Source organism: Rhodnius prolixus, unplaced genomic scaffold (genome assembly GCF_049639745.1).
Source record: "Rhodnius prolixus isolate KJV_2025 unplaced genomic scaffold, Rpr scaffold_12, whole genome shotgun sequence".
Classification (NCBI taxonomy): domain Eukaryota; kingdom Metazoa; phylum Arthropoda; class Insecta; order Hemiptera; family Reduviidae; genus Rhodnius; species Rhodnius prolixus.
Genome location: NW_027411635.1, coordinates 35,001 through 47,500, shown reverse-complemented (window position 1 = coordinate 47,500; position 12,500 = coordinate 35,001). Strand labels below are relative to the sequence as shown.

General features: G+C 39.8%; 2 non-coding genes and 1 pseudogene across 2 annotated transcripts; all 3 read left to right on the top strand.

The window, feature by feature from the left end:
* The first annotated feature begins 5,966 nt into the window (after positions 1–5,966).
* Positions 5,967–7,893, top strand: LOC141462103 (small subunit ribosomal RNA). Its single transcript, XR_012463106.1, has one exon. It is a non-coding gene; the product is annotated as a small subunit ribosomal RNA (ribosomal RNA).
* Positions 7,894–8,058: 165 nt separating this feature from the next.
* On the top strand, positions 8,059–8,213 carry LOC141462106 (5.8S ribosomal RNA). Its single transcript, XR_012463107.1, has one exon. It is a non-coding gene; the product is annotated as a 5.8S ribosomal RNA (ribosomal RNA).
* A 722-nt stretch (positions 8,214–8,935) lies between these two features.
* Positions 8,936–12,500, top strand: part of LOC141462104 (large subunit ribosomal RNA) — a 6,174-nt pseudogene continuing 2,609 nt past the window's right edge.

Sequence of the window (12,500 nt, the reverse complement as noted above, 5' to 3'; positions counted from 1 at the left end):
GGCTAAAAAATTCAAAAACTTTTTTTAAAAAATGCTTACACCAACTTACATAAATGATTTTATTTTATTTATTTATTTTTATTTCTTAATAAAAATCTTCAGTTTAAGTTCATTCTTCGATTAAAGTAATTGTTACTTTATGTAGTAGTCAAGCGTTTATAATAATAGGTAATAATTAATCTGGCTTTATCGCAAATAATAATTTTCTTCAATTACATTCTTAATCTACGAGGGTCGTTTGAAAAGTCCGTGCAAAAATAAAAACTACTTAATTTTTGGGGGTAAACCTTTTTTATTTTTCAACATAGTCTCCTTTTAGGCTTATACACTTCGTCCAACGCTGCTCTAGTTTGTTGATCCCTTCCGAATAATAGGATTTGTCCAAGTCTGAAAAATAGCCATTCGTTTCTGCAATCACCTCCTCGTTTGAATAAAATCTTTTTCCCGCCAGCCATTTCTTCATATTGGGGAACAAATAGTAGTCCGAGGGAGCCAAGTCTGGAGAATAGGGGGGATGTGAAATGAGTTGGAACCCTATTTCCATTATTTTTGCGACCACAACTGCTGAGGTGTGAGCTGGTGCGTTGTCGTGATGGAAAAGGACTTTTTTGTGGGCCATTCGTGGGCGTTTTTCTTGCAGCTCGGTTTTCAAACGGTCCAATAACGATGAATAATATGCACCTGTAATAGTTTTACCCTTTTCCAGATAGTCAATGAGGATTATTCCTTGCGAATCCCAAAAGACAGTCGCCATAATCTTTCCGGCCGAAGGAACGGTCTTCGCCTTTTTTGGCGCAGATTCCCCCTTGGTAACCCGTTGTTTAGATTGTTCTTTGGTCTCAGGAGTGTAGTGATGTATCCATGTTTCATACACAGTGACGAAACGACGCTTAAAGTCCTGCGGATTCTTCTGGAACAGCTGCAAACCGTCCTTGCAACACTTCACACGATTTCGTTTTTGGTCAAGCGTGAGCAATCGCGGCACCCATCTTGCGGATAGCTTTGTCATGTCCAAATGTTGATGCAAAATATTATGTACCCGTTCATTCGAGATGCCCACAGCACTAGCAATCTCACGCACCTTCACTCTTCTGTCATCCATCACCATATCATGGATTTTATCAATGATTTCTGGAGTAGTAACCTCAACAGGGCGTCCAGAACGTTTAGCGTCACTTGTGCCCATATGGCCACTCCGAAAATTTTGAAACCACTTATAAACTGTTCTAATCGAAGGTGCAGAGTCACCATAATGTTTATCAAGCTTCTCTTTAGTCTCCTCAGGCGTTTTGCCTTTCATAAAGTAGTGTTTAATCAACACACGAAATTCTTTTTCGTCCATTTTTTGAAAATCACTCGACTTCCTCGATTCAAACGAATGCCAAACACAAAGAAATAGACCGATCTGGCTGAAACTTGGTGTGTGTTCTTCCAAGAGATGCTACTAACTAAACATAACCTCGATACGCGCCAGTGGTGCTATCTCTCTGGCTTTGCACGGACTTTTCAAACGACCCTCGTAGGTGTTCTTCTAGATATGTAATACAAAATAAATAAAATATGCATATTTTTAGGACTGCTAATTATTCCAGTATTTTACTATAAGTAAAATTAGGGGGACTAAATTAAATTACAATTGAGAAATGAATAATTATTGTTGCATAGTCTACTTGCTATTAACTGTGTGTTATTTGTGCTCACGAATATTTCGGTAAGACGAATTCAAGACTAAAATATTGTTTTAAATCCTCCGAGATTCAAATTTAAACAGTAGCCGACTCGAACTTTGTCTTTTTCTACTTTAACATGCACGATATGTAACTACTCAGAATAAAGAGTATATTAAAGATAAATCAGATGAATAATTTGGAATAGAGTTAAAATAAAGTACCTATTTAATAACGAAGATATAATATACATTTTATCATAATTATAAAAAAAAAAATATTATGAAGAACTGGCCAGCATAAGGGTCTGTGACATCTAATAAATTCTAAAAAATATTGATGAAAATTAATGCGGTAAAATTACTTAAATAATATCAATGCAGTATTAATGAAATGTTGGGTACTTGCTGATTTGTGTACCTTTTGGCGTTTAATCAACCCTTATACTTAACATTTTAAACTGTAAGTTTTTGTTAAGGAGATTTTTGTGCCTTTTGGATAGATTTTCATTTTTGTCTATTTTCCAAAGTTACATATCTGCTTTACGGATTTTTTTTAAATTTGGAATTAGCAATTCTATCGTTATAACCTGGTAAGATGTTAAGTAGGAACCGTAACTACCACTGGAGAGATCTTTTTAAAGAATGATTATAGTTGCGGTCCCCAAACCACCCTTAATAACAATTTTTTTGAGAAAGCGTTTTTGAATAAAATAGGAAAATATTTGTACGTAAATAGCAAAATTAAACTGCGATTTCAGTACTTCCTTTTTAGAGGAGTAAGAAAAATAAACTGCGATTACAGTACTTCTACCTAAAAGGCAAAGAGGCAAAGATTTTGAATCGAACGACAATTCATTAATGTAAATCGATTCACCCGTTGAAAATTTTAACGATTGCAGTACTTCCTCTTTGTCGGCGTAAGAGCATGATGGCACTTCACTGCCACGTAGAGGAGCTTTAATCACTTCTTCGTGCTAAATTTTATTAAAATCAGACTAAGCGTTATAGAAATATTGGTAATAATAGTTTTAGAAAGTGTGGGGCAAACTCCCCTCCTTATGAGGCTTAGCGTCGAGACTTTTAAAGTGCAAATCTGTAAAAAATTTCGATTCGAATGACCCTTCACTTATGAAAATCGGTTCACGTGTTGTTAATTTGAAACGATTGCTATACTTCCCCTTAACAAGTGTAAGAGCAGATCGTCGCTTTAATGTTACGTAGGGGAGTTCTAACCCTATCATCCCACCAATTTTTTTCAAAATCGGGCCAAGATTTACAGAGTAATTAGTAATAATAATTTTGGAAGGGGCCTCACATACATGGGGCTAACTCCTCTCCTATTCAGTATACAGCGTCGAGACCCCCAAAAGGCACATCTACATAAAATTCCGAATCGAATGACACCTCATTCATGAAAATCGGTTCGCGCGTTTAGGCGCTACGCGGTTTACAAAAAAGGTTACAACAACAACAACAACAACAACAACAACAACAAGAAGAAGAATTTTTGAAAATGCCGTTTTTGCCCATTTTCAGCAACTTTTTTCTCAAAATCTATTATATCTGTGTTGTTGCAAAAAAATTACAGATATAAAGGAGGATTTGCCCTACATTTTAAAGAAAATTTGGGAATTTTATCTTTTATAGAAAAAGAGAAAAAAATTGTCAAAGTTGGGTGTTTTTCAACGTTACGCTTTTTCGTGCACTTTTTGACGATCAACCCTTATACAACTGTCCTACCGGACAGTTTTAATATACATACATTTCATATTGTGTAAAGAGGAAAGAAAGTACTAAAAGTGTAAAAAACTAATTATTCAAGAAAGAAAAAAAGTTTTACAAAATTTTCAATTATTATTATTATTATTTTTTTTTTAATAAACTTGTATACATTTTGTTTAAGAAAAATTTAATAAAATAAAAATTCTAAAAGTATACACTCTCAACATTGTTTAATTATTAAAGTATACATACAATGTAAAGTAGATTTTTTTTCAAAACTAAACTCGTATATAAGCTAATTAAAAAGTTATGGGGGAATCACAAAAGTAAAAACTATTATTAATAATTTATTTTTACTTGCTTATAATATTACAACTGTTTCAAGGGTTTGACTCCAGCATTTACAGATAAAAAACAAAGTCTAATTAAATATATTCACTTCAATCAAATCAAATGGAAAAAAACTATTTATTAAATTAATAAATTAACAAATTTATAGAATTAAATGCATTTCATTATAAATACTGTTAGGGTTAAAGGGGGGAAAATAAGAATACTGAATATATATATAAACAACAACACAATAATAAGAGTTATATTATTATAATAATTAAAGCAAACACATTTACAAATTAAACCTTTTAAGGGCATGTACATACAGTCGAGTATAACACACTAATGATATTAAGATATAGGAAGCGCGCAGCTTCTCCCTTTGCCCCACTCTTCCAATAGTGACAACTAAGACTTGCTGAATGCTAGATATTTTATTTCCTTAACACTTCCCCTCAAGTCTTGGTTGGAACTTCACGAATTCCAATCATCTCCATCAGGTACAGATGCCTCGGCCCCGGAAGTCCTTTAGTTAATAAATCAGCCAGCATGTCCTTTGTTTCCTTATGCTTAACTTCAACCAGCTCGTCTTTAATCGCATCTCTAATGAAGTGATACCTCAGATCAATATGCTTAGTCCTGTTGTGAGTCACTGGATTTTCAGCTAGCTTAAGTGCACCCATATTATCATTGAATAGCGTAATTGGTTCGGAGACTTCACAACCAACTTCGCCAAAGATCCTTTGAAGATAAATACTCTCCTTAACAGCCTCAGTCATACTCATGAATTCCGCTTCAGTCGAACTCAGAGCCACTGTTCTTTGTTTCTTGGAATCCCAGGATATAGGTCCTCCTGAGTACATAAATATAAATCCAGTACACGATCTTCTATCGTCAGTATTCCCAGCCCAGTCAGCATCCACATAACCAACTAACAGCTTCTTGTCTGACATATATGTTATTCCAACATCCGCTGTACCCTTTAGATATCTCAAGACACGTTTAGCGGCAACCCAGTGCTCTTTGGTGTAACAATTATTAAATTGACCTAATCGGCTAACAGAATAGCTAATATCAGGTCTGGTAGCTAACGCTAGGTAGTTTAAGGTACCTATAAGTTCTCTATATGGGAGCTTCATATCCTCTTCGGATGGTGGACCTTCCGATTTGGATAATTTTACATTAACATCCATCGGGGTTTTGACAGGATTGGCGTCTGCCATACCATATCTTTCAAGTAGATCTTTAATAAAACTTCTTTGACATAGAGTTATTTTATTACGTTCACACAGGAACTCTATACCCAAACAGTAATTGACTTGACCTATGTCCATTACTTCGAACTCTTTTAAGAGACTTTTAGTTATTTTTGATATAATTTCCTTATCTGGTGATGCAATTAATATGTCATCAACATACGTAAGTATTAATGTTGGAATCTTCCCCATATTTAGACGATATAAACAAGGATCACAATCAGTAGGTTCGGCTCCTAATCGCCTTAACACATTATCTAATTTAAAATAACAATTCCTTCCGGCTTGTTTTAAACCATATAGAGCCTTTCTCAGATGACAAACTACGTCACCATTGTTAAGCTGTGATAACATTTCACTAGCACTATTTCTAATCTGTCAGAACAGATTATATGTACGATATATATTTTCAAAAAATATATATACATGGTAAACTAGTTTAGATAGTTATATGTTTAAGAATGGTGCATTCTACCTGCTTATGTGTTGTTGTTGCTTACAGCAAGCAGGTAGAAATTCTATTACCTACTACTTTTAATTTTTATTATTGCTAGTATAATTTGTGTTACAGCTATAGCCGTTGTGTGTTTGTTCTTTGCAACATTCACATAGAAAATATATAGCGGCAAACTGGTTACCTATAATATAAAAAATAGTTTGGCGACAAATTTTCTTCTTTATATATATTACATATAATATTTTAAAGTTAGAAAGATTTTGTTAATAAAACTAATTTTTATTTTTAAAGTAAGAAAATTTTATTTTTCGCAATAATGCTAAATTTGGAAAAAGGAAACAAAAAGTTGAATAGTTTTGTATTTTGTGGGGAATATTTTTTTCCTCATAAAAAAATTTATCATTATTTGTAATCGAAAACAAACTTTTATTATAAATGTTTTATTTTTTATTAGCAAAATTTAAAACTATAATAAAAGAAAAATCTTCAAGATTGTTTTTATATGTTCTCTAAAGGAGGATTTAAAAACTCTCTGGTTGATCCTGCCAGTAGTCATATGCTTGTCTCAAAGCTTAAGCCATGCAAGTGTCAGTACATACTAAATTAAAGTGAAACCGCAAAGGGCTCAGTAAACCAGTTTTAATTTACTAGAGTTTTCACGTTTCGTACGTGGATAACTGTGGTAATTCTAGAGCTAATACATGCAACTAAGTCCGGACCAGAAATGGAAAGGACGCTTTTATTAGATCAAAACCATTCGCCCGGCTTGTCTGGGCGTTGTTTTGGTGAATCTAGATAACACTTGTGATCGTACAGTCACCGTACTGACGACATCTCTTTCAAACGCCTGACTTATCAGCTGTCGATGGTAGACTCTGTGTCTACCATGGCCCTCACGGGTAACGGGGAATCAGGGTTCGATTCCGGAGAGGGAGCCTGAGAAACGGCTACCACATCCAAGGAAGGCAGCAGGCACGCAAATTACCCACTCCCGGCACGGGGAGGTAGTGACAAAAAATAACGATACGGGACTCTATTGAGGCCCCGTAATCGGAATGAGTACACTTTAAATCCTTTAACAAGGATCCATTGGAGGGCAAGTCTGGTGCCAGCAGCCGCGGTAATTCCAGCTCCAATAGCGTATATTAAAGTTGTTGCGGTTAAAAAGCTCGTAGTTGGTTCTGCGTGCCGCGCTGTCGGTTCGCCGCCTGTCGGTGTAACTGGCATGTTCGCGGCATGTCCTGTCGGTGGTGAACAGGGTCCACGATGCTGCATTAGGCTTTTAAAGGCCGATGTTAGCGTCGTGTGTACTTTTGTTGGCCGATCTCTCCTACTTCGGTGCTCTTAAACGAGTGTCGAGGTAGGCCGACACGTTCACTTTGAACAAATTAGAGTGCTTAAAGCAGGCTGAAATATCTGCCTGAATAGTGGTGCATGGAATGATAAAACAGGACCTCGGTTCTATTTTGTTGGTTTTAGGAATATGAGGTAATGATCAATGTGGACTGGCGGGGGCATTCGTATTGCGACGTTAGAGGTGAAATTCTTGGATCGTCGCAAGACGCACTAGAGCGAAAGCATTTGCCAAGTATGTCTTAATTGATCAAGAACGAAAGTTAGAGGTTCGAAGGCGATTAGATACCGCCCTAGTTCTAACCATAAACGATGCCAGCCAGCGATCCGCCGATGTTCCTTTAATGACTCGGCGGGGAGCTTCTACCCGGGAAACCAAAGCTTTTGGGTTCCGGGGGAAGTATGGTTGCAAAGCTGAAACTTAAAGGAATTGACGGAAGGGCACCACCAGGAGTGGAGCCTGCGGCTTAATTTGACTCAACACGGGAAACCTCACCAGGCCAGGACATTGGAAGGATTGACAGATTGATAGCTCTTTCTTGATTCAGTGGGTAGTGGTGCATGGCCGTTCTTAGTTGGTGGATCGATTTGTCTGGTTAATTCCGATAACGAACGAGACTCTAGCCTACTAACTAGACGATACCGGTATCAATGCTACCGGCGACACTTATTCTTCTTAAAGGGACAGGCGGCTTACAGCCGCACGAGATTGAGCAATAACAGGTCTGTGATGCCCTTAGATGTCCTGGGCCGCACGCGCGCTACACTGAAGGAATCAGCGTGTACTTCCCTGGCCGAAAGGCCCGGGTAACCCGCTGAACCTCCTTCGTGCTAGGAATTGGGGCTTGCAATTGTTCCCCATGAACGAGGAATTCCCAGTAAGCGCGAGTCATAAGCTCGCGTTGATTACGTCCCTGCCCTTTGTACACACCGCCCGTCGCTACTACCGATTGAATGATTTAGTGAGGTCTTCGGACTGGCGGTTATTCTTTATTAACTTTGTTGGTATTGATGTACGCTGGAAAGATGACCAAACTTGATCATTTAGAGGAAGTAAAAGTCGTAACAAGGTTTCCGTAGGTGAACCTGCGGAAGGATCATTAATAAAGAAAAAAAATTATTTAGTTCTTGCATTTATGGTAGATTTAATTTTCCAACCATATTTGCGTGAAAGTTAATAATTTATTTTTTAATATTAACCTTATAAGGTTAAATATTAAAATTTATAAAAAAAGAAAAGTTGCAATTATTTTTTAAAACAAAATTATTACCCTGAGCGGCGGATCACTCGGCTCGTGGGTCGATGAAAGACGCAGCAAACTGCGCGTCGTCATGTGAACTGCAGGACACATGAACATCGACATTTTGAACGCACATTGCGGCCCTGGGATTCTATCCAAGGGCCACGCCTGTCTGAGGGTCGTTAAATAATTGCTAGCATATATTTTTTATATAAAAATAGTGCGCGCAAGTTTTTTTTTCATCCCATTATTTTTTTTCTTTAAAACTAGTAGTAGCAGCAAGCCTCTCACACACAAAGTATATTTGTATATTGGGGTTTTTGCTATATAACTTTTTTTTAAAGGAAAAAGGATATGAAAAAAAATGAAATGTCCTGTTTTTTTCTATAAAAAGTACACATCTTTTTTATAGTAATTCAGCATTTTTAAATACTTTATAATTTATTTTTTTTTCCCTTTTTCTTGTCATTACTTAAAAATTGCTTTCTATAATGTAAATATAGTTTTTTAAACAATCAATAATGTTAAAAATCTATAACCTGGTTAGTGGCAATATAATTTTATTGCAAGTATTAAGTGGTGAAAAAAAGATAATTTTTCTTTGTTTCAATTTTTTTACAATTACAAAGGGAAAAGAATTTAATAAATTTTCGCTAGTTAGATATAGTCTAGGCGAATTTTTTTCTATTCCCTATTTGTAAAAAAAAAGAAAAACTTGATCCACTAATAAAGTTTTACTTGTAAATTTGCTGCTAAATTTTATAAATAAATGGAAATTTTTTCAATTATACTATAAATCCCAGGTAATTAGATTTGTTATTAATGTTAACTATATTAAAGGCAATTATAGAACAAAGTAATTTTTTGCAAGAAAGGAAAAAAAAAAAAAATTAAAAAAATATTTCGACCTCAGATTAGGTGGGATTCCCCGCTGAATTTAAGCATATTAGTAAGCGGTGGAAAAGAAACCAACAGGGATTCCCTTAGTAGCTGCGAGTGAACAGGGATTAGCCCAGCACTGAATCCCAAAAGCATTGCTTTTAGGGAAATGTAGTGTTTGGGAGGGCTCAATTAACCCCAAGATATGTGCATTTCGCCCAAGTCCATCTTGAACGAGGCCACGGTCCCGAGAGGGTGCCAGGCCCGTTGTTGGCAAATGTCTATTTCGGGTGGGCCTCTCCTTAGAGTCGGGTTGCTTGAGAGTGCAGCCCTAAGTAGGTGGTAAACTCCATCTAAGGCTAAATACAACCACGAGACCGATAGCGAACAAGTACCGTGAGGGAAAGTTGAAAAGAACTTTGAAGAGAGAGTTCAAGAGTACGTGAAACCGCTCAGGGGTAAACGGAAAAGACCTGAATATCCGGAAGGGGAGATTCACGTCTTACCATTTGCTCAACTTTTAAATGATTTGAGATGGCCTCTCGCCCTATTCAGTGTAACAGCTGTGATAGTGGGTTTGGTCGCTCTCATTTGAATAGCAAGGGTAATGGTGGACCGCACTTCTCCCTTAGTAGGACGTTGTGACCTGTCAATAAATATTCTAAGTATTTGGCTATTATGTCTGTTCTAAGTTATACCGTTAAGGTATTTTCTTTAAAACAGTTTTAGCCGTTTTATATACTGGATAAAATTGACAGTAACGAATTATGGTGTTGAGCCACATGAAATTATATATATGTAAAAATATATATAATGGAAAGTGTCCTAAAATATGGCTGTTTGCAAGTGGGTTGGTAAAAAATAGTTTCAATTCGGATTTTTAACCGGTTAACTATTCCGCCTACTGTTGGTAAACTGTTCCTAGGACTGTGCTTATTATCACCGGTCGGCAGCGATTCAGGTTCAGGCTCTTATCCGACCCGTCTTGAAACACGGACCAAGGAGTTTAGCGTGTACGCAAGTCATTGGGCCTATAAACCCATAGGCAAAATGAAAGTAAAGAGTTGGAGTTTTGTAAATTTTTACATTCTCTACTTTAGGGAAGATGGAAAATATTGTGCAGCAATGTATAAGATTTTCCCGCATTCCCAGGGCGCTTGATTCTTGCTTTGCAAGTCAATGCGCACCTATAGCGTACACGCTGATACCCGAAAGATGGTGAACTATGCCTGGCCAGGACGAAGCCAGGGGAAACCCTGGTGGAGGTCCGCAGCGATTCTGACGTGCAAATCGATCGTCGGAGCTGGGTATAGGGGCGAAAGACCAATCGAACCATCTAGGTAGCTGGTTCCCTCTGAAGTTTCCCTCAGGATAGCTTGCACTCGGTTGAGACGAGTCTCATCCGGTAGAGCGAATGATTAGAGGCATTGGGGTCGAAACGACCTCAACCTATTCTCAAACTCCAAATAGATGAGATCCCCGGCTTTCTTAAAAGTGAAGCCGTGGGAATAGGATCAGAGTGCCAAGTGGGCCAATTTTGGTAAGCAGAACTGGCGCTGTGGGATGAACCAAACGCAGAGTTAAGGCGCCTAAATTGACGCTCATGTGAAACCATGAAAGGCGTTGGTTGCTTAAGACAGCAGGACGGTGGCCATGGAAGTTGGAATCCGCTAAGGAGTGTGTAACAACTCACCTGCCGAAGCAACTAGCCCTGAAAATGGATGGCGCTGTAGCGTCGTGCCTATACTCTGCCGTCAATGACAAAGATGATTAATAAGCTGTGTGTTAATTAATGTTGTAGTCTTGACTGCAGTATTGTTAATTACAAAGTTTATTACTATATCATCATTATGTCTTGATGAGTAAGAGGGCCGCGGCGATGAGCGCAGAAGGGTCTGGGCGAGAGCCCGCCTGGAGCCGTCGCTGGTGCAGATCTTGGTGGTAGTAGCAAATACTCCAGCGAGGCCCTGGAGGACTGATGTGGAGAAGGGTTTCTTGTGAACAGCTGTTGCACAAGAGTCAGTCGATCCTAAGCCCTAGGAGAAATCCGAAGCGATATGCGCCCGTTAAATAATTTTTTTTTATTAAATGTTTGGCGCTATCTGGGCGAAAGGGAATCCGGTTCCTATTCCGGAACCCGGCAGCGGAACCGTTCCAAATCGGGCTCTCATTTGAGAACTCGTCGGGGTAACCCGACAAGACCCGGAGACGCCGTAGGGAAATTCGGAGAGAGTTGTCTCTTCTCTATAAGCGTTCGAGTTCCCTGGAAACCTCTAGCAGGGAGATAGGGTTTGGAACGCGAAGAGCACCGCAGTTACGGCGGTGTCCGGATCTTCCCTACGGACCTTGAAAATCCGGGAGAGGGCCACGAGGAACCCCGCGCCGGCTCGTACCCATATCCGCAGCAGGTCTCCAAGGTCAATAGCCTCTAGTCGATAGAATAATGTAGGTAAGGGAAGTCGGCAAATCCGATCCGTAACTTCGGGATAAGGATTGGCTCTGAGGACTGAGTCGTGCCGGGCTTGGTCGGGAAGTGGAGCGGTGTCAACGTGCCGGGCCTGGGCGAGGAGAAAATTGCGTTTCTGCGCTTTTGGATCCGAGCTCGGTCCCGTGCCTTGGCCACCCACGGATCTTCCTTGCTGCGAGTCGTTAGCCGTGTGGTTACCGCTGGCTTTTGCTAGCTGGTCGACCTGGCTTACGATCTCTTCGGCCGACATTCAACAGTCAACTCAGAACTGGCACGGACAAGGGGAATCCGACTGTCTAATTAAAACAAAGCATTGCGATGGCACCAACGGGTGTTGACGCAATGTGATTTCTGCCCAGTGCTCTGAATGTCAAAGTGAAGAAATTCAAGCAAGCGCGGGTAAACGGCGCGGTTATTGTTCAATTGTCTTATGTTATGGGGAGCCATACCAGGTGAAATGTTAGAGGCGCAGACCACAATGATTCCGAAGGTATCAGGGCCGCTCGCTCCGGGGGATTATAGGCCCATAACTGTGGCCTCGGTTATTGTGCGTCACTACCACAAGCTATTGGCACGCCGGCTGGGCGACGCGTATGATTTTTTGCCTGCGCAGAAAGGTTTTGTACCGGGCTTAGACGGCGTAGGGGATAGTGTGATTCGCTTGAATGCGATACTGCGTAAAGCCAGGAGGTCACGGCGGGCGTTGGTGGTTGTCAGTCTGGACGTGGCTAAGGCTTTCGATAGCGTCAGTCACGAGGCTATCTTGGCCGTACTCCGGGGCAAGGGTTCGCCGCCAGCACTCACGGATTATGTGGCGAGATGTTTGTCGAGATCGACACTAAGGTTGAAATGGCGGGGGGACAGGTCCAGGGCCATCCGTATGGCAAGGGGGGTTAGGCAGGGAGACCCGTTGTCCCCCTTCCTTTTCAATATTGTAATGGATCACGTATTGACTGGGCTCCCGGAGAGAGTGGGCTTCCCGTTGGGGTCGCCGGGTGCTCGGATCGGGGCTTTGGCGTACGCGGACGATTTGCTGCTGTTTGCTTCTTCGGAGATTGGTGCGAGGGCACAGATCGCGGCGGCCGAGTCGGGCCTAGCGGAGTGCGGTTTGAGGGTTAACCCG